We start from the raw sequence: 26239 nt of genomic DNA, 5'->3' as shown, positions 1-26239 counted from the left end.
GAGAAAAAGGAGAAAAAATACAAAAAAAAATATATATATATGAAAATACAAAAAAAAAAAAATTAAATGGAAAAAAAACAAAAAACTCCTTGTTCGTCCATGCATGGACTGAGCCCTGAAATGGACCTGAGTATGATGGTATACTTTTACTCTGGCCCAAAGCTTTAAAAAAAACCAAAAAAAAAACCCTAAAGACAGACGCTATAATCGTTCGGGAGGGAGGAAGAGGTCAAATGTACCTGACCCTCCTGGGTATTTAACAACATCAATACCCAAATACCCACACAGTCAAACTTGGAACTAAAGATTTAAATTCCACGACTGTTATAGGAAAGCACCTATTATAAACTTAAACTACCTATCTAGTTATATGATCTAAAGGATTACCTTCCACAACTGCTATAGGAAAGTACCTCGTAGCAACTTAAGCCACCTGTAATCGTCTTACTTGGTTTGTAAATAGACTGTTTATGCTTGATGTATTTTCCGTTGGTTTTCAAATAATTGCATCTGCACGTAATTCACAATCTACGTTTTTCTCATGTACACGTCAACGTCGTTAAATAAGTATAATTGTGCATCAAAATACTTTGATATCCTGCTATGTTACAATAATTACTGTTATTTGATTTGTTTTATAAACTTGTTTTAAGAAATGGTTTTGTTTGTTTGTTTAGAATTAAGCACAAAGCTACACAATGGGATATCTGCGCTCTGCCCACCACAGGTATCGAAACCCAATTTTAGCGGTCTGAGTCTGCAGATATATTGCTGTGCCACTGGGAGAGGTCTTTAGGAAACGGATATCTGTCGTAAATTCGATATTTTCCTTAGCCTGAAATAAATAGTGGTAATGCGTTAACAGGTGATTGTATTTAAGAAAGTCAATGTTCGATTCGTGATGACAAGAAAACCCACTTGTAGAGAAGATAACAGCCATTTTAAATATGTAATTCGATGCTCGATTGCTCTTAAACGCTAAAATTCACTCCTAAAAATACCAATTAGAACTAGAAACAGAATGAATGGTTTACAATATAAACCGATCTTGATTGTGGTATAAACAAAAATGGTAAACAATAAAGATTCAGCATAAATTTCGATCAGTACTTGGTCTGAAGGTTATCGTCTCGGGCTGCGGATCGAAGAGTCCAGGGTTCAATAATAGCGCCGCTTAAGGTACTCCGCATTTTCCATTGCAGGTGAGTTATAAAAAGTAACATGTAATCCTATAAAACAGTTCAAAAACCAGGGCTAAATCATTGTAGAGGTGCGGACTGTTTACGGTTATATATACCTGAACCTCAGAGGTATCTGTTTTACATATGTAATGTGTAAAATGTACAATTCAGGTTAAGAAAAATTCAATTTTTGATTCCTGAACTCATAACTTGTATCCTTTTCAACTTAATATTTGTAACGTACTTGATAACTTAAGAATGTCGCAGATTGCATGCGGTACAACTAGTAGACGACTTTTAAGTGTCTTTTTTTTTTTCATATTGAAACAGAGCCACGAAAACAAAATCAAAATATATTCATGAACTAAATATTATATAATTATTGTTTATTATTAGGCACAAAATTACACAAAGGGCTATCTGTGCTCTGCCAACCACGGGTATCGAAACCCGGTTTCTAGCAGTATAGGTCAGCAGACATACCACTAAGTCACTGGGAGGCAATGTTAGAAACAACTAGGTTTTAAAAATACATGGAAGTATTTATTGGTTGTACATAGTTTACTTATTCACAACGTTTCACCCTTCTCTCTTGTACATACAATCTGCGTGTGTTTTTGTTATAGCAAAGCCATATATGCTATTTTTACCGAGGGGAATCGAACCCCTAATGTTTAGCGTTGTAAATCCCAAGACTTACCGCTTTTCCACGGGGACCTACTAAGATCTGTTATGAATCCACCTGGTTTTGAGGGATCTAATTTGGACCCTTTCTCAACTATATAATCTTTTGTTTGTTTGAAGTTAAGCACAAAGTTGCACATTGTATTCCACTAGAGGGCGCTAGATGAGCCTGGTGGTTGAGAATGAAATAAACAAAAAAATTACTGTATACAATCAATAAAAAGCTTGTATTGATGAGAAAAATATATTTGCTTCTCTTTCTTGTACTTCGACGTGAGGAGAGCTTTAGACTACCAAATTTGTTGAGAGAAAATTACGTTCTCGTGGTTCTCGCGAAACGGCAGAAGTTAAAAGATCCAAGTTTTTTTCCTACTTTACATAAAATAAGCGAACTTAATAGTATCAAAATTCTACTGTGTGAAAATCGATAAGACTTGGCATGACGATAATGGGGTAATCAATTATACCACGGGTCTCGTGAAACAAGAAATTTATTTTGAGAATGTGGCTTTTATCCGTTAATGCTCTACGTTATTCTGAAACAATTCATTTTTACGACGTTTTAGCGAGGTCCGGTGTGTTTATTGGGTTAGTACAGACAAAATTCATTAATGTTGTTATGCGGAGCGCATTCAAGAAAAAAAATTGAACAGAGAATAAATTGGGCATGTGTGATTTATCATGATCGTTACTGTTGTTAAGACTAATGACGTAATTTCTACTCTGGGCCAATCAGGATTAGTGAGTGCTTGTTGGAGAACACAAATTTATTATACTTTAATGCTGTATTAAATATTGATGAAAGTAGAAAAAATAACAATCAGTCAACATCTTACAAGTAACATTGTCACTATTATTTTCTTTGTAAAGTTTAGCAATCTGAAGACTAGTGAAAAAAAACGAATCAAACATATATTTACAATCAAAATGTTTGTTTGTTTTTGAATTTCGCACAAAGCTACTCGAGGGCTATCTGTGCTAGCCGTCGTTAATTTAGCAGTGCAAGACTAGAGGGAAGGCAGCTAGTCATCACCACCCACCGCCAACTCTTAGGCTACTCTTTTATCAACGAATAGTGGGATTGACCGTTACATTATAACGCCCCCACGGCTGAAAGGGCGAGCATGTTTGAGCGACCGGGATGCGAACCCGCGACCCTCATATTACGAGTCGCACGCCTTAACACGCTTGGCCATGTCGGGCCACAATCAAAATGAAACATGTGTTTGATAGGTTAACCACACGTTTTCTTTCACTACTACTCAATATAATCTGGACAAAAAAATCTAACGATTGAAACAGAGTATGGACTGTTGAAAAGTAAGGCCAGTAACAACAATAAAAAATATAATTTTAAAAAGAGACAAAGCAAAGACCATCACATGTTTTAATATAGTGTTATATTTAGTACCTTTAAAGATAAAGATCAGTCTCATTTCTCCGCTACAAATTGTGAGATTTGGGCTAATCTAAACTGAATTTCAATTTAGTAACTTTATGCCAAAGTTGCTAAGGTATTTGTTGCCGTTCCTAATTTTGATGGCCTGATGGTGTGGGTGGTCGACTCGTAATCTGTGGGGTTGCGAGCTCGAGTCTCTGCCACCGAATATACTTGTCCTTTTAGCACGGGGAGCATTATAATGCTACGGTAAATCCCAATATTCATTAGTAAAAGAGTAGCTTAAGAATTGGTTGTTGGTGGTGTTGACTAACTGCCTTCCATCTAGTCTGTCGCCGTTAAGCTATAGATGGCTAGTGCAGATAGCTCTCGAGCAACCTTCTGCAAAATTCCAAATAAACCAAACCCTAATTCTGAGGAATGAATCGGACGGAAAACATCCAGTCAACATTACTCTATCGTTTACTTTCCACGGTAAGAGGATTGATTGTTACTCTTATAACACATCAGCAGGTTAAAAGAGAACGGAGTATCGTGCACATTGTAAATTGGGTTCACGAGTTTGGAAATCGAGGGCCATACTTCAAGACCAATCACCAATCCCCATTTTAAATTAGTTTGCAAACTTGTTTTCTGTTAGTCCTTATCAGCTACAAGAATACGTGCTGAAGATACCCCATAATAATCAGCTTACATTCCTGAAGTGCTGGACATTTAATCTGATCACTACCCCCCTTTTCCTCTTTAATACATCTTAACATTCAAGGTTCTAACAACAAACTGTAAACAAACATTAACTTTATGTTGTTGTTGTTGTTGTTTTTCTTAAGAAATAATACATTTTGAAAAAAAATCGAAGTCCAGTTATATTAATGTTTGTGCTTTTAAAACACACTCACAACACTACAATTGGTTAGTCGTTAGCGTATGAATTACTAAACTGAGTTGCAAGATGCTTTTGGTTCTTACAAAACATCGACAAAAACTAGGAACATTACGTGGTTACGTTCTTTTGAATAGTGCTAAGCGTTGGTAGAATAACCTATTTTCGTGGCTTCCTAGTTTTAGAATTCTAGAAAACTTGTTTCGAAAACATGAAAATGGTTTTAAACGATTTCTTTTTGGTAACACGCTCATTGGTGGGATTTAAGTCTAGGAGATCAATATTTTGTGTGGTTCAGAGGACCTGCCTAGAATATATTTCGTTGTCACAGAATGCATTAGTAGACAAAGTTTACAACAACACGCATTTAGTTAAGTCAAACCCTAAGCTTAATCTTGTTCGTGGCTTATGGAAAGTATAACTTGAATATAAAATCCGCATAAATAAGTATTAACAGGTTAATTAACCAAAACAACAACAAGGGTTAAAACGACACGAACTTAATATTTAAATTCTAATACATGGAAAGCTTTGTAAGAATATCGACTCACGAATTCCGTTATTAATTGAAAATAAATTAGAAATACATATCGTAAATAAAACAATTATTAATTTTATGTTTAAGTTCTACTAATTGTTATTTATATTAAAAAGAAAATTAATCGTTAGAATTACTGTTACTTTATTTTTCAATGAGGTTACAAAACTTACTTAGCTTTTTTTCTCACGTATCACATTATGAAATTTAGTTGTTTTTTTCTCATCATATATTGTTGATTCAGTTACCTATTAATGCCTCACTACGTATTACTCATAACGTTTCTTTTTTTGTTGGAAAAACAAAGCCACCCGCTAGTACAGCAGTATGTCTCCGGATTTACAACGCTAAAATCAGGGGTTCGATGCCCCTCGGTAGGCTGAGCAGATAGCCCTTTGTGGCTTTGCTATATGAAAAAACACAAAGGAAAACGAAATTATTTAGTTTAAGAGGATTGTGAACTTCAAAAATTATTGGTTGGATACTGTAACCACTAGCGTTTCGTCGCCTTGGGATAAAATGATATCCTTCAAATCTGAAAAATATTGCTGTATGTAGCTGTTGGAGATGAACTGGTTCTAGAGAGCTGAACTGTTTTGTCATTATTCCCATTTTCTTGGTTCTTAATAGAAACGAACAGGAAAGATGTTTCCTAGCATTACATTTCGTCTTGTTGGTAGAGCGAAGATGAGATTTTTATGACTTCGATATCCATGGCTATCGCTGAAACAAATGGGTCAAACCGTGTCGTAAAGATCGTTCATGGTGAAGGATGGCTTAAATGCTTCACACATCGAATCATCACGTGCCGTAATCGGCTTTATCGTATAGGGACTCTTCACGCCCCAATTCGTATAGAATGTTAGATGGACGGTGGCTGTGAGTGACGAGGTATTTCTGACTCAAGGAGTATCGGGTACAGCGGCTCAAACTGATAACATAAACTTGAAGTTATCGGAGATGCCTCCAAGTTTGTTCTGCTTGTTTCCTCTTTTGGAATATCACAGGAGAACTACGGAATTCGAGTGCTTGTTTTCAATTTTGGGAATGCTGTAGAATCAAAATCAAAATTATGAATAATTTTCAAAATATGTTTTGTAAAGACTTCTTGTATTTGTTTATTTGTTTGTTGCTAATTCATAGACGGAGATCGAAAAATTTAATATTTTAGTTTTACCGTCGACCATGAGTGCAAAATCAAGACTGTTGAGTCCGTGTTAAACAGTACCACGTGATTTCTTTAAATGTTTCTATTGTGTTTTTAAACTCGGAATACATTATTTTTCGTTTGAGAAAATACATCTGCTAAACTTGTGAAAACTTCCATCAGCGAGCACAAAAACCAATAGATTTTAGCACGATATCTTCAAAGTTCGTTGATTCTTTACAACGAGGCTTCGAATCTCCATCACATCAAACATACTTGCTCTTTCAATCGTACGGGCGTTATAATGTGACAGCCAATCCTGCTATTCGTTGGTAAAAGAGTAGGTAAATTAGGGACAGTTAGCGCAAATGGGCCTCGTGTAGTTTAGCGCGAAATTCCAAAACAAACAAAACTCTAAAACCATTTGCATGAATGCACCAGATTTATCAAGAAAAATTGATGTACTCTATGAAAAAAGTGTGTTTATCCTGTTAAAAATGGAACTTATGTCACTGAATTTCTAGATCAAGTGCTCACTTACTGTTTCTGAAACGGTACTTTTAAGCATGTCCATGACATCATGATATCATAGATGTAGCAGACAGAGAACTGGTGGGAATTATTGATATGGGTCACCTCTCGTGGAACTTGTTCTCCAACTATCTTTGCTGTATCTTGTTGAAGCAGTCATAATTTAGATACATCGGACGTCATGAAGACACACATCAAGTGTATCAAACAGTATCCAAGAAGAAACTCATAAGACACGTGAACTGTCTCTGTTTTGTGTCTTGTTTTATATATATATATATAATGAACTACTGATATTAAATGCATCATATCATGATGGACTATTTGGCATATACCTCACTGTCTATTAAATTACAATTAAAAATAATAATGCATATAAAATCAATAAGGCTGGAATAATATGCTTTGGATATGCGAGATTTAGTTTATCCCCTCACTAAAAGCATGTAATTAAAACTCACCATCCAAAGCAGACGCACATGATGCACGCTCTCCAGGGAAATTCAACGATTCGTTCACTGATCATCGAAAATTATTGATGTTTGTAGCACAAAGAGTCAACAGACGTAAACAGGATATCTCTGATCGTTAAATTTGCTATAGATTTTTAAGAAAGTGAGCCCCCCACTGGCACACGGGTATGCCTGCGGACTTACAACGCTAGAAACCGGATTTTGATACCCGTGGTGGATAGAGAACAGATAGACCATTGTGTAGCTTTGGGCTTAATTGGCCCGGCATGGCTAAGTGGGTTAAGGCGTTCGACTCGTAATCTGAGGGTCGCTGATTCGAATACTCGTTGCATCAAACATGCTCGTCCTTTCAGCCGTAGGGGCGTTATAATGTTTCGGTCAATCTCACTATTCGTTGATAAAAGAGTAACCAAAGAGTTGGCGGTGGGTGGTGATGACCGACACTGCTAAATTAGGAACGGCTAGCGCAGATAGCCCTTGAATAGCTTTGCGCGAATTTCAGACAAATTGTGCTTAATTACAAACAACAACAAGAAGAAAGGGCTACCAGTTTGGCAAACTCTTTGTCCATCCAACCGTCTATTTATATTTACTATATAATTATTATTATGGTGCAAAGTATTTTAAAGTTTTCATAGAGTAAATTATCCTCCCTTCATATCTTTTAGGAAACACATAATACTTTATAAGTTTGACCTTTTCCTCTCCATTATTTCGGACATTGGTTTGCCCTTATGCAACCTCTCCTCAATAACCCTGTGCCTGCAGAACTTATAACGTTATCTAATTAGGCTTACATTTTCCTTCTCGAAGTATGTAGGAGTATTTAACCCATTTGTATATGCGTGTTTGTAAGCGGAATTAACCCGCATTATGAAGTTCTGGTCTGTAACTGAATTTATTAAGAGTAGGTCTGTGCGCTCGACTCGGAATCTGAGGGTCACGAGTTCAAATTCTTTCACTGAACTTGCTCGCCCTTTTGGCCAACGGTGGGCTTTAAAATGTGATAATGGATTCTACTTTTCGTTGACAAGAAAGTAGCCCAAGAGTAGATGATGGTGGTGGCAGAGCGTTGAATAGTTGCCTTCTTCCCGCTTTATAGGTTGAAAATTAGGGACGACTAGCGCAGAAATCTAACTACATAAATTAACAAACTTTTTATTGAGTTTCGTTGGTGAATGTTTAATAATCTTTTCATTTTAGTTAAATAAAAACATCGTATTTCAAGCTTTGAATGGCGATCTGTCTTTACAAGAAATGTGAGCAGCTAAACAAAAGTGTGTTAGCGAGAAAACTTTCACCTTTTTTGAAAGATCCACTTACATCTGGTGAAGAAATTATTTAAACACTTTAAACTGATGTCGTTCTTACAGTCAGACTGCCTTTGAAACCAGATAAAGATAGTCTAGTATTTGATATTTACAAGAAGAATCTCTGTCTTCGTTGCATGTTATATGTATTCTTTGATATTTACAAGAAGAATCTTTGTCTTCGGTGCATGTTATATGTATTCTTTGATATTTACAAGAAGAATATCTGTCTTCGGTGCATGTTATATGTATTCTTTGATATTTACAAGTGGCATCACCATCTTAGGAACACGCTATGTTTAGTCTTATAATATGGACTGCATTTTGAAATAATTTTGGATAAGAGATTGTCTAATTAAAGATCAAAATATCCAAGCTAATTTCTCAATTAGTTTCTAGTTATTTAGTCTTTCGATTTGTGAAAGTGGGTTTACTAGAAGCATCGTACTCGAAGTCATTAAAAAGGTACTGTTTGAAACATGCATTAGAAAGTCCAAAAATCATACCTTATTCAAACGAACATTGTTAGTCTTGTTACATGGTTTAAGTTACAGTAACACCATGGATCAACATTTAGTTGATTTGATTGGTTAATTTAATCACTTTTGTTACTGTAATAATCGTCAACATCAATGAAACAGAAATCAATGGTTTAAGTAACTAACAATAACCCGATCAGGGAAAGCTACATACTTAGATAAACATTGAAATGAATAAAGAAAATTATATATGCTTCTCTTAAGTTCTTACACATAAAAATTAGAATGCGTTGTTCCATCAGGTCAATAAAACTATTTTCAAATTTTAGATTAATTGTCATTTGAAGCTTATACATTAATTAGGTTAAAAAAGAACGTTAGTAGCTACAAAATGAAAATAGCCCAGAATATTTTTGTTGTGTTTCTAACGAAACAAAAGGATCTTTATTAGTGTACATGTAACCGCGAATCCTTCTGGAAAGACACAAATACCTTATCGAAGCACTGGTTAAAAGAACAGTATCAGCTGAAACGTTATAGACGTGTTAAGTGAATGCTTCGCAGTAAAAGCTAACGCGTCCATTCAGATGACGTAGATTTCTGAGTTCGAAGGTTATACTTTATCTAACACGGTTCACTTCTTCGATCCTCAATCTAGATATTTCTTCACATTCGCACTTTGCTATATATTGTAATCTAAATTATGCCAAGATGGTATGTGACAAGTACGCCTGGGTTGTTGCTGAACTTGGGTATCTTGTTTGGTTCACTCTTGGTTTATAGAAAGTTTCTTATATTTGACACTAGGCAGTGTAACAAAATAATAGTAATATAATATGAAGAATTGTTTGATACAATTTGCTTTTCAGTACGTTCACGACGGGTTTTATTATGAATTTAAAACCTCATATGTTTGGCACAATCTTTAAAGTCAGAATTTATCCGTTTCATTGGTTAAGCATAGGCAGGAAAACGTAAGCTGTAAGTACTTTATTCTCGTGTGTGTTTATTTTCTAATAGCAAAGCCACATCGGGCTATCTGCTGAGTCCACCGAGGGGAATCGAACTCCTGATTTTAACGTTGTAAATTCGTAGACTAACGGGGGCACTTTATGCTTACTATTTGTTCTAAGCAAGAATATACCCATTTCTGTTTAGTTACTGGTTGAGTATTAGTTTCACATAAAACTATAGTCTTGTATAGTGTTTTGTTTTAAACTGAATTTTACCTGCTCCGTGTTTAGTATTTGTCCTAACTTTATATGAAAACTCCCTCAAATTCTGACGTTTGTTTAGAATCTGTTCTAATTTTCTTATTCGGGATGGCCCGGCATGGCCAAGCGTGTTAAGGCGTGCGACGCGTAATCTGAGGGTCCCGGGTTCGCATTCCCGTCGCGTTAAACATGCTCGCCTTCCCAGCCGTGGGGACGTTATAATGTGACGGTCAATCCCACTATTCGTTGATAAAAGAGTAACCAAAGAGCTGGCAGTGGGTGGTGATGACTAGCTGCCTTCCCTCTGGTCTTACACTGTTAAATTAGGGACGGCTAGCACAGATAGCCCTTGAGTAGCTTTGTGAGAAATTAAAACAAACAAACAATCATTCGGGATTGTTTTTTAGTTCAGTGGTACCTCTTTTCATTTTCATTTATTTGTTTAATATTATTCTCCCAGAGCATAATATTTCTTTTGTATCGGTTCTCAGTTAAACTATATTTGTTCTTTAGGCCTATAAACTTAATTACATACTTCCCAAACCAGGAGATGTGTAAACCTGGATAAACTGACACATAACATTAAAAACCAGTTGCTCGACATTTTAAGAGACTAGTCCTTTTCCTCGCGCTCGGAGCGAAGGAAGACTGTCGAGTCTTCGAGCATCCCTGGTATTTTGTTGAAAGACTGTTCTTGTACATTCGTCTCAAAATATTCTTTAATAAACTTTATCCGTTGATCGCAGTCCAAGCAAAGCTAGCACTTAAGGTCTGAATTGCTCTTGTCCTCGTCTTGAAAAATCTTATCTAGAAATCTAAACACAAGCAGCTTATTAGTGAATAGGGAGAAACTGGTCATATGGGTTGTTTGTCTAGGGTTAGCGCGATGCCATACAATGAACTATCTGCGCTGCAATATAAAGAGAAGTGTTAGTTTTTTCCTACTTTTTCTTTCTCGCGTCACAGCTTTCGTTGTTTTGTGTTCAGTACAAGCTACTGTGTTTTAAACACTCTATTCGTAGCTTTTCTGTTGGTCGAGTTTGCTTTAATGAAACTGACAAAGCTTCCAGAACCTCTATCTATGTGGTGTTAACACTCATCCGTCGGTTACAGTCTGAAAATTCCCCAACAGTATGACTTAAAATGGTATTTGTGGTATTAGCCGATACTTTACCTTTCTACAGTTGTTGTTTTGTGTAAGAAGTGTTACTCACTAGACTAAAGTAAAAATAAATATGGTGTAATCCGCAATTGGATTTTACGGTTTTTTCTTTGTAACCGTTGCTTTTCAAGTTCCTTAGTCCTGATATTTTCGAACTGGTAAATTAAAGCTATGAATATAACACTTATAACACGTATTCTATTACCCCAATAGAGATTTGTAATAAGTATTAAAGTTAATTAATAAACTAATCATTTATTTGTTTTGAAAGAAAGAGGTTAAAAGAGAGAAACAATACAACTTTCATAGAGCTTATGGTGACGTCATCATATCCGAGTGACAGTTAGTCTCTGTGTTTGGTTACGTCATCATATCCTAGTAACAGTCAGTCTCTGTGTTTAGTTACGTTATTAAATTCTAGTGAGAGTAAGTTTCTGTGTTTGGTTAAAAGTAACCGTGTTCATTGGTTCCTCATTCCAGTCAGTTTGTTTTGGTTTGTTTTGGAGTTTGTGCAAAGCTACATGAGGGCTATCTGCGCTAGCCGTCCCTAATTTAGCAGTGTAATACTAGAGGGATGGCATTTAGTCATATCACTCACCGCCAACTCTTGAGCTACTGTTTTAATAACTAATAGTAGGATTGACCATCACAGTATAACGCCAGTAAGAAGTTGAAAATTACAGATGGCTAAGCTAAAGTTGAAATTGTTCAATTAGAAGATTAATTATGAAGTACAGTACTAATTTAATAATAAAAGATCAAATAATTACTTACAAACATTTAAACTCTGAATTACTTGGTGTAAGCTGTTATTAATCATTGTCATGGTTTGTAACCTTCACGATTACGTATGGTACTTAGTGGTTAGTTACTTTTTTTTTTTTACCTTTCATTGCTTCATAGATTTATGACGTTAATATTTGGCTTTTGATATCTCTGATAGACAGAACATAGATAATCCATTATGTAGGTTTGTACTTAATGAAAACTAAGTCAAACTACTTTTTCATTATTAATTATTTACTGTTTTATAATTAACAGTTAGATACTATTTAATTACAATTAGCTACTAAATTTAACGTCTAATAAATAACTTGACTGGAAGATGGTGTAAACTTCTATCCATGAAAATTACTACAATTAATATTCCAAACAAAGTTAACTACGATTTTCTCAACATTCTTGAAGGATAAGAAAAAAACACTGAAGAAAAAGCCATAACTCACGACATGTTATCGGGAGTTGATTCGAATGAAATAACAGTAATAAAGCTCGTGGCAGATTTAACCTTTAGTTTCAATTCCTTTTACAACCTTTCTCAGAGTACAATAAATAAAGAACAACAGAAACTTATGTTATATCAGTCGATTTTAGGCCTTTCTGGGTAGAAAGCTCTGTCACTATTGGTTAGATATAAAGCATATGAAGCTTATAGATAATTCACCTGGGCAACTTATGGTGTTCTGAAAAAAAAATACAAATTCGTTTGTTTCTACAAATATTTCATCAGGCCATGCAAGCCCAAATTTTTTCTAAAGCATAATGAAAATTTATGGCCTAAATTACTCTTCTCTTATGGACAGTTTTTTATGAACAGACACAAAACGATGATGTAGCAGTTTAGAAATGAAATGTTAACAATATTTCAGTTTTTTTGTGCGACGTTCCTGGAGAAAGTATTCATAAAAATCAGTCTTAACGTCCCTGCAACAGATTGTACACCCATTCATTTATTTTCTTTTTCTGCCTTTGTACGGTTTCATTTTAAACAGTCAGTTATGCAGTTTACGCTTTTTGAAAACCGGGCCTGGAATTTACTAATTTTTCAAAGAACGATCATCCTTAGGATTCCTTGTGTTTTAGTTCGATACTTTTCTGAGCCCACATTAGTACCCTATATATCGTAATAATATATAATATAATATTAGACACATTCCAAGGACTCCAAGCATAATAGGCAATCTTTGAGAGTTGATTATACGCCAAAATCGGACACTGTTGAACGCCGCAAAAAAGGAAAAATGTCAGTATTTTCATCATTTTGCATATTTCACAGTTATTGGATAGGATGTCATTAAAGGAACATCTTGAATTTATCAAGTTTATTTAAAAAAAAACACGTCTTATTGCCTATAGATCTTGTTTTAATTTTGTATAAGCTTACGGAGGTTGAGTTTCTAATATATTTAAATGGTTTTGGAGCCTCACTACGTTGTTATAGTCCACGTCATTATGTTCTGTCATCTCTATCTGACAACTTTTCATCTTGAAAACAATTCTGCATCGTAATTTCCATTGAAAGTGGTTGCGTTGTAAGATTGTCTTGTTAAATGCACATCACTTCAACCTGCAAACTTTCCATAAGTCATCTAATGTATGAGAACGGCAGTGCTTGTTTCATTTGGCAAAGAAATGTATAAGGGCTGCAGTCGAAAATTTGTTCACATTGTCGTTGTATGAATATTTGTTTAATTTTTAATTAATCAGTACGCAACAGTTGAATGAATACGCTATGGAATCGTCCTGGGTACTTTTGACTTCTTTCGTTTCTCCAAATGAAGATCTTTCTCGATTATGTTAAGTACTGTTGCATAGGGCACGTGGATGATTTTCGCTTCTGATTTTTATGTTTATGGTCTCTTACTTATTACAAGACGCCGAAATTCGCTTACCACGACAAGGATGAGATTGGCTGCAGGCCTTTTTCTAGATGTTTTTAGTTCCTCAAGTATATCTATATTATTTTGATTTCTAATGTCAGAAATTACAAAGAATATCAGTGCCTTAAAAATTGGACCAGGTGGTTAAGGCACTCGACTCGTAATTCGAGGGTTACGGGTTCGAATTCCCGTCACACAAAACATGCTCGCCCTTTCAGCCATGGAAAAGTTATAATGTGACGGTCAATTCCACTATTTGTTGGTAAAAGAGTAGCCCAAGAGTTGGCGGTGGGTGGTGATGACTAGCTGCCTTCCCTCTAGTCTTACACTGCTAAATTAGGGACGAATAGCGCAGATAGCCCTCGAGTAGCTTTGCACGAAATTCAAAACAACCAAACAAACCATTTTTATTATCTATATTTTGTGCGCCAGCAATACAAAGCATGGGGCTCGCATGTACCCGATTCGATTTTCTTACTCCATAAAACCCCTACTCGCCTGCCTACTTTAAAATTGAAATTCTTTAAGATAGGATTAGATTAAATTAGTTTATGAGACCTTAGGCGTCATCAAATACACCAATCAAAAGGGTTTGACCTCTTGAGTCCAAAACTGTAATTGAATCTCAAATCGGTCAAGAGATGACGGAGCTGTGAGCTAAAAGTTTGTACTTGAAAAAAACTCCAAGTCATTTTGTGAGCCGATATGTCGAGGCTAAAAATACGGAGAATTAACAGATGTTAATTCAGATGTAAGTATTGGGTAAACTCTTTTAAAATGAATTTTTGAAAAGTTATTTTAAGGTCATTATCCTAGAAATTACGGTTAAGGCACGCACTCTTTATTTACTTTAGTAATGTAGATTTTAAAGAGAGAAACATTTCGCCCCTCTCTCTTATTTCTAATGGAAGAATCTCATATACGAGTTTAATGAAAACAACAGCGTCTGGCTTTAATCTCACGCTAAGCAAGTTCATGAACTAGTTTTGTTGTTTGTGCACAAAGTACCAACGCTAATGTTTCTGAAAGCAGCTGTACTGATATTTCACATGTACACAATTTTTAAACAGAAAAATATACCCGCATTTAGAAATGTAGAAAAAGCAAAAGATCTTATTGAAATACAAGAACTCTTAGCAAATCTTTGCGTTCACAAAATGAGGCTTCTCCCGGTTGCTCAGCAACAAGTAAACAATCGGGCTTCGATAGCTGCAGTGGAAGAGCACTGATACCCCACTGTGTAGTTTTGCGCTAAACAACAAATAAAACACAAAAAATGAGAAATCTGAATCATAAAATGTAATTGTACTTTCTGAAAGAGTTCGGTTTATTTTAGTTTCTTAGTTCAGAACAATGCTAAGGTTTCTTTACTTCTTATTTATCAAGAAAAAATGTTTGTTTGTTTGTGAATTTTACGTAAAGCTACACGAGAGCTGTCTGTGCTAGTAGTTCTTAATTTATCAGTGTTTCGTCAAAAGGAAAGCAACTAGTCATCAACATCCACCGCCAACTCTTGGACTACTTTTTAATTAACTAACAGTGGGATTAACCGTCACTTTATAATACTCCCGCGGCTGAAAGGGCGAGCATATTTAGTGTGACGGGGCTCGAACCCGCGACCCCCTGATTACAAGTAGAGCGCCATAACCATCTGGCCATGCCGAGCCCTGTGGAAAGTTAAACAACAACGAACCTGCTATATACTGGGAGAAACGAACTAAATTTATTTATTATGATATAATTACTAGGAAAGTAAGATAAAAAGTAGTTATTGTGTTATATATTCATTCAATTTTTCTAATGTTCACAGTTTAGAAGTGTTTTATGTAAGAATGTAAACAGTCTGCTACGCACGTGAGACACGAGTACAAGAAATCAAGGCCCAGCATGGCCAGGTGGTTAAGAGGCTCGAATCGTTATTTAGCATCACTTGGAAATGTTTGCAAACATCTAGTGACGTCCACAAAATGTGACATAAAGTGAAATTGTTTGGCAACGTTTAGTGGGGTCTATAAAACATGTCATAAATTGACATGAGATAATTTGGAGAACTCAGAGAAATAGTTCTTAGGATGATTTTTTTCACCCATTTCGAATTAAACGCTATATTTAAATTGCCAATTTGTTGAAACCCACTTGGAAAATATCTAAGTATTAAGTTTTCCTTCCAGGCTACATGTATTAACATTCTACAGAGCTTATCCTACACTTTTTTAAGCAATAAACCTGACTTCTTTTATTTCTAATCTTCTTAACGTGAGCATTCGAGAGATTAGCTTTCAAGTTTCACGACAGAAAAAAAAATCGAAAATTTTCAATTCTAGTAACATCAGACTAAGTTAATTATGTAAACAAATGAGTAGCCAACAGGCTGTTAGAATCCATTTCGAATCTAATAATTCTTTCTATAGAAATTTGTTGAAATCCTAAACAAATAATTGATGAAAATCAAACAAAAATATTTTATTTCATCGAGTGATGCTCTCTATAAAGTAATTAGAATATTGCTAATATAAGATTCAACCTGACATGGTGCTCCACTCGTAATCTGAGGGTCGTGGGTTCGAAACCCCGTCACACCAAAAATACTCGCCCTTTCGTCCATGAGGACGTTATAATGCGACGGTCAATCCCATTATTCGTTGGTAAAAGAGCAGCTCAAGAGTTGGTGGTGGGTGGTGATGACTAGCTGCCTTCCCTCTAGTCTTACACTGTTAAATTGAAGATGGCTAGCGCAGATAGCCCTCGTGCAGCTTTGCGCGAATTTCAAAAACAAACAAACAAGAAATCAAACATGTACAAAATGTTAAGATATTGAGCTAGCAGTCTTCTAAAATGTTTTAAATTTTTTAAATAACCGTAAGTACTCGTAATTAAATTCAATGTTTGCTTATCGGGGAATGAATTTACCCTGTCTTACAGCTCCGGATTCCGAGGCTGTGATATCGGGTTCAAATTGGTGAAATGCTACAAAATATTTCCCACATTTTAAGCTGTGTGTTTGTTATATTAGTGAAAACTAATCCCTCAGCAGGGGTAGTTGGTGGTAGGATGTTGCTTTCTTCTGGTAAGTAATTCAAAATTTGAAACGTAAGAAGGTAGAATTACTAGCTTTGCCATAAATCCAACATACAATGTAATCAATTGTTTATTTCAGGTCCATAATTTTCGACTGTCAGGATAAAGGAAGACATCTAGTCAACAACGTCCAGCATTAGATTTTGCACTGCTTTCCTTGTTGTCACTCTTGGCTCCAAAATGCGGTGCATGTTTTTGCGGCAAATCATGCCTTCTCGGATTCACAGGCTGATCACACCTGGCCTTGAAATATCTGATGTTCTTTCTATAGAAAGAATTATTAGATTCGAAATGGATTCTGACAGCCTGTTGGCTACTCATTTGTTTACATAATTAACTTAGTCTGATGTTACTAGAATTGAAAATTTTCGATTTTTTTTCTGTCGTGAAACTTGAAAGCTAATCTCTCGAATGCTCACGTTAAGAAGATTAGAAATAAAAGAAGTCAGGTTTATTGCTTAAAAAAGTGTAGGATAAGCTCTGTAGAATGTTTATACATGTAGCCTGGAAGGAAAACTTAATACTTAGATATTTTCCAAGTGGGATCAAAATTTTTTAAAAATACTGTTCCAAGGACACTTCTTTATTAGCTGTCTAGTGATTCTTGTGTAATACAGGTCTGCGAATTTAAACTTCATAACATTGGTTTGGTTTTAATAACGTATTTTCCATAATTTAACGACGCAGATTTCGGAAATAATATTAATTTTTTTTATCGCCCAAGGATTTTTTTACAAATCAGAAATAAAAGAAAATTCTTACTCAGATCAAATTACTATTTTTTATCACAATAAACATTTATTATTATTATTATGTTTGTTAACTAAAATAAAGCAAACTGAAGACAAAGGAAGAACATTGATGTCAAATCAATATATATCTTCATTCATCCTGATTTTGTTTTCGTGAAATCTACGTCTTTTAGTCTCAAAGTCTCGTGTTGTTGTCTTTCTTCTTTGTCTTGTGTCTGGAGCATTTCGTTTCAGTGAACAGCAGTAATCAGCCACCATGCTAATGTTTCACCTTTTCTTATCTCCTCTCCATTCTCCTGATGTCTTGATGAAACTCTTCCCTTTGTTTTTCGATGGCGGTATCGAGATTTTCAAGAGAAATATCTGACTGTGGGAAATAAACGTTGAAGCTCATGTTACAACCCAACTCTTTGAATTTATCGAGCATATTATCAACAATACTTTAGTAATTTGGGTCCTTGTTGTTTCGTAAAAAAATGTCAATAACATGTTTAAAGGCAACCCACACTTCTCTTTAAACTTGTGACAAGTTGTGGTTCACCGGATGTTTCAGGTTGAAAACAGTCCATACCATTATTTTTATTGACTTAAAATTCAGAATTAAAGTAAACTATGCCAAGAGACTTCGGTGTAGTAGGTTTGCGTACATCAGGCCATGACCAACAGGTCTTATAGCTGATTGAAGATAAGAAATTTCCTTTTTATTTCGAGTGGTGTAGCCCTGCACGTCACACGAATAAAAATAGCAGTCATCTTTGTGGTTGCTAGGTTCATGCCAGATCACTAGAATTCCAAAACACAAAGACTTTTTATTACCGTTGTTTAAACTCTTCGAAACAAACTGTGCAGATTTGTGCGGACCCATATTTTTGTTTCAATCATCAAGATTTATTCTAAAATATACGAAACAATCCTTTTTGACGAATTGTGTAATGTTTTGCCTTTTCTTTCACAATAAATTTACCACAAGTACAGCAGAATATTTTGGGTCATTTACATATTATCTTGTTGCCATAGTAACGAATAAATAATGATAAATAAATAATATCAAATTGCACGCACAAACAAATAGTATCCAGAAATGACACGTCATGAGGCCTTTTGACCGTTTATATACTAGCGGTGTGTCTCTTTTGAGTTCTAGGACGATCGAAAACACTGTCACGTTGCAATTGATGTAGAGAAATCAATAGCTATTGATTTTCAAAACTTCAAGCATAACAAAATGTGACCTGAATGCCAAAGAAAATGATTCATTTGTTTGATAACAATACATATGACGTTTTGTGAGGAATGTGTGATGGAGAAAAATGGACGTCATTTCCGGATTCAGTCTACAGGAATTAGTATAGAACATGTGAAACTTTCAAGGTGATAAAACTATCGCAGGCCTGTGTTATGTGTTAAAATATCTTTTCCCATGGAATATGACACATGGAATATGTTTTACTCTGAAGATGAGCACACTTACAGGTATGTTTGTTTTACTTTAAAGATTTACACACGTATAAATATGTTAGTTTCAGACTGAAGGGATGAACATGGATTCGTTTTTAACATGTTGGCTTGGGATTCTATGTTGACTTTCCGTTACGATTTCATGTTCTAAAATCAATTTTTGTACTACGTTACAAATGTCTTGTAAAATCCCTTTATGCGGTCTAACAAGAGTATCTCAAGAGATTGCGGAGAGCGGTACTGACTAGTTTTGTTCCTTATAGTTTGTATTTTCAAAATTAGTGACGGGTATCGAAGATTAGCTTTTGTGTGATGTCGGAGACAGTCAGATCAAACACGTCCCTTTCTGCGATCAATTGTAAACCGAACTTTATTACGTGATTTTTTATTTTCAGTTAAATATTATTTGCCTTATCACTAAGAATAAATTATATGTGGTTTCATAAAACACAAGCTTTTTTTTTCCAACGAGCTACAGCAATGAACACTGTCTAGCAGGATCGTAGATTTTTTTACACCCAATGGGGGGGATGATTTTTGTAACCACTTATGTAGACTGTTTAATTTGCAAATTGGTAATCTCTGATTACGTGAACCTGAAAGCTGTAAACATGCAGTCACAGAGTAATCTTGTTGCCACGATACTTGCATGTATACTTAGGCCTACGAACTATCGCTTAAATCGAAAAGCTTAGAAGCACGCCTATATTAAAGATGTACATTTCGGCTACTGAGAAAGCCTACATCTAGGCCTAATTATGTAATTCGATTGGTAAGAACACGAGAATCACAAGAACAAACAAACAATTTGTAAGCCTGTGATGCAATAAAACAATCAACAGACCAAACTGTAGGGGTGGGATGATTGTATGCACCATACCTCCCACCTAAAATGAAGGGGGTGTATACTCCCCATCCCCCCAGGATTTACGTCCCTGCTGTCAAGAGGTCATTGATGTTTCCACTGTATCTTTCCAGCAGTACCACTGTTTGGTTTTGTTTTTGAATTTCGCGCGAAGCTACACGAGAGCTATCGGTGTTAGACGTCCCTAATTCAGTAGTGTAAGATTAGAGGGAAGGCAGCTAGTCATCAGTACCCAATTCTTGGGCTGCTATTTTACCAACGAATAGTGGGATTGACCGTCACATTATAACGTCCCTATGGTTAAAAGGGCGAGCATGTTTTGTGTGAAGGGGATTCGAATTCGCAACCCTCAGATTACGAGTCGAACGTCTTAACCACCTGGCCATGCTGTTTATATATTTGTGTGTAAATATTTATTTACTTATTTTGATTCGTAATCTTATATGAAGTGTTAGTTTCATGATGCTTTGGGCTTGAGCTGAAGAAATATTTTTTACTGTCTCGTGTAAACCGTTGTGTATTAAGAGCGAATGCAACGCAAAATCATTTAGTTAATACAACTACGAGTGAAGATTTGAAATACATTCAGGTGTATAATGAATATAAAGATTATCTTACTTTCTAATAATTACTGGTTTTTTATCGTTTATTACGGGTACCCTGTAGGTTAGAGGTAAGTTTACGGACTGACAACGCTAAAATCCGAGGTTCGTTCTTTCGCGGTGAATAAAGTGAAGAAAGCTCATTGTGCGGCTTTATGCTTAAACGTACAAGCTAAACGAATCGAAACCGTTTCTTACGTAGGACCGAAAATAAATGTATCTTTGTCATTAATAATAATTTATTCGCATAATGTCATCCTGTTGAAATTGGCCCGGCATGGCCAGATGGTTAGAACACTCGACTGAGAGTTGCGGGTTCAAATCTTTGTCACATCAAACATGCTCGTCTTTTCAGCTGTGGGGACGTTATAATGTGACGTTCACTCCAACTATTCGTCGGTAAAAGAGTAGCTCAAGAGTTGACGGTGAATGGTGATGACTAACTGCTTTCCCTCTAGTCTTACACTGCTAAATTAGGGACGGCTAAAACAGATAGCCCTCGTGTAGCTTGCTTGATATCCGATAAAAAAACGAACCACGAAGATTTTGTATTAGAAAAAAAAGTATCAAACAAATTTTGTTACCTAATATAAAGTTGTGTACGTGTTTTCATTTATTCGTAGCTATAACGCAAAAAAGGATAAATACAGTTAATCGCGTTGCTCTTGGTGGTTTAGCAATAAATTTGACAGTTAAAAAATATAGTTTCGATACCTATCTAATACATAAATACATATCTAACATTTCACAACGCAGACAGCCAGAAGTGTTATTTTATCGTGTAAATGAACAAGCGACAATGCAGCATACTGTTATTATATTTAGCTTAAAAAATCATTCAAATTCCTCTCTACGCTTTGGATTCTTTAGATGCTCACAATTTATATGATGGTGCTAAACTCGTGATGCTCTGAAACTGTAATTTGATGACGTTTCTCAAAATGGTCGTAACTTGTGGACTTGTAAGCTATTTCTTTCGTTGTTGTTTAACGTTCAAATTGAGCTTTCCTATCAGACAGATCCTCACTAAAGGCTGCAGAGCAGGAGGTAATAAAATCTAAGCTTTTTACAGTAGGTTTTGTGTGCTCCTAAATTAGATATATTTGTAGAGAGGTCTCTGTTCAATGCATACGAACTTTGTTTTTCTACGTTTTAAGGCAAATAAAATAGAGCAACCAGTTTAAAGTTTCTAACCAGGTGACTTATTGAATGGCGACTAATGCAGAGTTAGAGTGGTTGAGAAACAGAAAATAAAATATCAAAATTATAAAGCCCGATTCTCACCATATCTAAAGACGTTAGAGCAGAGTTATCATGATTTTAACTCCTGCTTGTTGATATTTTATCTTTACGACATTTATTATATATTCCAGCATCTACAATAGTTATTAGTTTGAGTATCGTATGTTCATAATGAGAAGGAAACAAACGTTTAAGAGAAGTTGTAGAAAGCCTTGTTATTTCTTTCTGGGTTCACTAATAAAAGGCCGGCACGGCCAGGTGGGTGTTAAGGCGTTCGGCTCGTAATCCTAGGGTCGCGGGTTCGAATCCCAGTCGCACCAAACATGATTGCCCTTTCAGCCGTGGGAGCGTTATAATGTGAAGGTCATTTCCACTATTCATTGGTAAAAGAGTATCCCAAGAATTGGCGGTGGGTGGTAATGACTTTCTCTAGTCTTATACTGCTAAAATATGAACGACTAGTGAAGATAGTCCTCGTGTAGCTTTGGGCGAAATTCAAAAACAAACAAACACTAATAAAATTTTCTAACAGTCACAGAGGTTTTTTATTCCACTTGCAGTCCAAACGTAGCGTAGTGATTAACCTGTCAGAGGCCTGGCATGGCCAGATGGTTAGGGCGTTAGATTCGTAAACTGAGTGTCGCGGGTTCGAATCCCCGTTACATCAAACATACTCGTGGGCAGATAGCCTTCGTGTATTTTTGCGCGAAATTAAAAAACAAACACTTAACCTGTTGGATTGTGGATCGAAGCGTTTGGGATTCGAGATGTGATTCCACAGTTTACAATTTCAGTTGTGGGTGTGTAATAAGAATGACAGTTAATTATACTATTGTCTTTAAAAAAATAAACCTTTGTGGTGGCGAGTGCTGCTGGCTGGTCGCATTTTGTGGGGTATTTACCTGAGACAGGGTAACCAGTCAGCAGCATTGCTATATCAGAATACAGAGAATTTCTAACCCACGGGCTGTGTAGGATGAAAAATTTTGAGTTCAAGTTCTTCGCCCACATTCTAACAACTTGTGGCAACAGATGATGATTTTGACTTCACCTGTATTCTGATAAATCCTCTTTGGACGATTAATTAAAACCCAGTTTCATAAAACCATAACCTGATCATGACATATTATTATTATTTTTTTTTACAAAAGTATCAAAGCAGTGTTATGTTAACAAAATAATTTACGACACATTTCGAGATTTAAGAATTGAATATACTACTAGGGCAAAAAAAATTTCGCGCAAAGCTACACGAGGGCTATCTGCGCTCGCCGTCCCTAATTTAACAGTATGAGACTACAGGGAAAGCAACTAGTCATTACCACCCACCGCCAAATCTTGGACTACTTTTTACCAACGAATAGTGGGATTGACCGTTACATTATAAAGTCACCACAGCTTAAAGAGCGAGTATGTTTGGTGTGACGGGAATTCAAACCCGCGACCCTCACACTGCGAGTTGAGAGCCCCAGCAACCTCGCCATGTCGGGCCTAAAACGAATGAGAAACAATCGAGAAATTTGACCGGTACTTTTGATAAGCCAAAAAATTACTTCATTTGCAGCAGATGTGCGAAAAGCATTCATAGTTCAAATGTAAAGAAGATTTATTCTAAAGAGCCCACGAACTCCTCTTTCCTTCCCACCTTCTATTGTATTCACAGCACTTTCACTCACTCTGCATCTGCTTCAAAGTTATTTAGGATCTATTTTTCTTTTAGTTGCATTTTCTCTTTTAGATCTGATGTTCTCTTCATTGTTCCGATGAGACTTCAAAGAAGTTCGTCTTGTAGTGCGATAATGTTTCTGGTGGGGCTTCAAAAGGAAGCTGGAGAAACATGTAATTCACCGTTTCTACTCAACTCATTAATAGTTATGAGTTTCGTATCTCGCTTTAATGTCGAAAGGTGTCATTACAGAAGTAGAATTAGATGGTTGAGTGAAGGAACTGGACTTGATGTATAATATTTCTTTTCACATCACTGACAATGTTTTGCTAATCGATACATCAAGTACAAAGCATTTTGTGTTTAATCTGATGTTAGTTTCACACTGTGCCAGTTTCTTGGTTAAAAAGACTTAGTTAAATAGGTTGGAATAAACCTTATATCAAAATCAATTTCATATTTGTTAACACAACTCAGCATGTAAGTTTTAATATTCCTTTATGCAATGAAAGTGTCATATTTTTGTGTTTAAATAAAAGTAGGTTTTGTTGAAAGTAGTTACACATCGATCTCTTATCACGCTACCTGTTACATTTGTGTGTCATAAAGCACAAAGCTATGCAATTGAGTGTATTTGCTTCACGAACCATGGTATTAAAACCTGATTTTTTAGCGTTATAAGCCCTCACACTTATGGGTTCAGCCAACTAAAGAATTCGAACTAAGAATTGTCGGATTTCTAAATTTATCATAACATTTAACCATCTTATAAATAAATATTGGTTAGTAAAGAATTTGCTTACAAAATAAATTTAAATATCGTGATTTCATTTGGTAAAATAAAGGAACTAACTCATTTGTTTCATTATGACATCAACTTTTAAAAACGTACTTAGCAACTGATGGCTTTATTGTTTGCCATCAAACAAGATAATTGAAGACAGTGGCTATTTATCTGTGAATTTTTTTTCTTTTCACCAAAAGTATAATTTTAGTGAAGAAAGAATTCGTAAGTAACGTGGAGGCTCAACGTGTTTTTTGATTCGCTACTACCTCAGCAGCACGAGTTTCAACGAATTCACGGTTCGTCGGTAGTACTATGTAGAGCGAAGCGAACAAGGTAGTAAAACGGATAAACGGTTACAACTAAATCTTCCATTTTGGGACCATAAAAAGCAAGTTTTTCTTAATAATACTGATAGATGTTTAACAATACGTTTCATAAAAAACCCTTAAAAATATAGAACTAGCAAATTGAAAAAAAGACAAGTACCAGAAAAGAAAGTTTGTTTGTTTGTTTTGTTTTTGAATTTCGCACAAAGCTACTCGAGGGCTATCTGTGCTAGCCGTCCATAATTTAGCAGTGTAAGACTAGAGGGAAGGCAGCTAGTCATCACCACCTACCGCCAACTCTGGGGCTACTCTTTTACCAATGAATAGTGGGATTGACCATCACTTATAACGCCCCCACGGCTGAAAGGGCGAGCATGTTTGGCGCGACGGGGATGCGAATCCGTGACCCTCAGATTACGAGTCGCACGCCTTAACACGCTTGGCCATGCCGGGCCATAGAAAAGAAAGATAAATGCAGAAACAATGGCATGATAAAGTAAGTTTTTTGCCTGGCATGGGCAGGTGGTTAAAGCACTCGATTCGTAATCTGAGGGTCGCGGGTTCGAATCTCCGTCAGACCAAACATGTTAGCCCTTTCAGCCATGGAGGCATAATAACGTTACGGTCAATCCCACTATTTGTTAGTAAACGAGTAGCCCAAGAGTTGGCGGTGGGTGGTGATGACTAGCTGCCGTCTCTTTAGTGTTACACTGCTAAATTAGAGACTGCTAGCGCAGATAGCCCTCGTGTAGTTTTGCGCAAAAGTAAAGAAAATAAACATAGAAACGTAGTCGCGGCTAATTTTTATTTTATTCTTTGTGCCAAATTCAAAACTAAAAAAGCAACTTTTTTGTCGTTATTAAATCAGATAACAGAAACAAAAAGGTTGTAATAAATTAAAAGTAAAGTTGTACGATATATATATCCATTCACTTTCTAGTTTTGGTTTATTGGTTGCTCCGCCAATCTATTTCCATCTGTGCGCTTCTCTATCGTTGCATGCTTTCATATATCTATTATAATATCAATATTTTAAGCATACGCACGAATTGTTAATTATAGGCCGATTCAATATAGTTTTCTTTTTGTTTAAATCGTATCGTGTCATTGGATCATGCGTTTCCTTGTAAACTGTTGCCATGACAACCGTGATTGTTCAAACAATCGGTTCATGGAATCCTTCCAAACGTTATTAGAACACTATGTGCATAAGCGTGGGCAACATCATAGCCTCGATTTTATCCACTGGTACGTAAGATAAAAGGAAAATGCAATATAGAAAATGCAGGACAGAAAAGTTAAGGGGGGGGTCTGTAATTTTATATCGGCAGACAAAAATTGAATATTCTACGCTTGATTAGAATTGTTCGCTTCATTCTAGCAAGGGCCCGATATTATTAAAAGTAGTACTATAAATAGTAGCTAAAACATTTTTCTTTCATTTCTAAACCTAGGAGGGCGTTAACTAATTCGTACGAAACATTTAAGGCAATCGTCAAAGAAATACCATACGTTTGGAAAAGCGACCGACATAAGTGGAAACATTTAATGTTTTCCAATCTTGATTTTCATTTTGTGATGAAATATAATTCTATCTTGTCACTTATCAGCAAAACAGAATAAAAAATGAGATAACTATTTAATAAATCTTTTAATAAAGAAAACAGTTTTCAAAGACACGAATGATTTAAAATTTAAAAACGACTTTTTTAAACTAAAAAGTTCTATTTCTTGTTTTGAATTACACGCAAAGCTGCACGAGGGCTATCTGCGTTAGCTGTTCCTAAATTAGCAGCGTTAGA

The 26239-nt window shown here is 35.7% G+C and overlaps 1 protein-coding gene across 10 annotated transcripts in view; it reads left to right on the top strand.

Moving 5' to 3' along the window:
* The window catches only part of LOC143228954 (sodium/potassium-transporting ATPase subunit beta-like), a 161551-nt gene that overhangs the window by 41820 nt on the left and 93492 nt on the right, over positions 1-26239 (top strand). For 2 of the 10 annotated variants that reach the window (XR_013015575.1, XR_013015569.1), the window contains one exon: positions 16819-18449. The exons of 7 other annotated variants lie outside the window; for them this stretch is intronic. The gene's annotated coding sequence lies outside the window, so the exon portion shown is untranslated. Of the gene's footprint in view, positions 1-16818; positions 19312-26239 lie in introns of those variants that run through there. One more of the 10 variants, XR_013015570.1, reaches the window with a different exon arrangement.

The sequence above is a fragment of the Tachypleus tridentatus genome, chromosome 10 (genome assembly GCF_004210375.1).
Source record: "Tachypleus tridentatus isolate NWPU-2018 chromosome 10, ASM421037v1, whole genome shotgun sequence".
NCBI classification, from domain to species: domain Eukaryota; kingdom Metazoa; phylum Arthropoda; class Merostomata; order Xiphosura; family Limulidae; genus Tachypleus; species Tachypleus tridentatus.
Note: the sequence above shows the minus strand (reverse complement) of the source record. Positions and strands in the feature narration are given on the sequence as shown.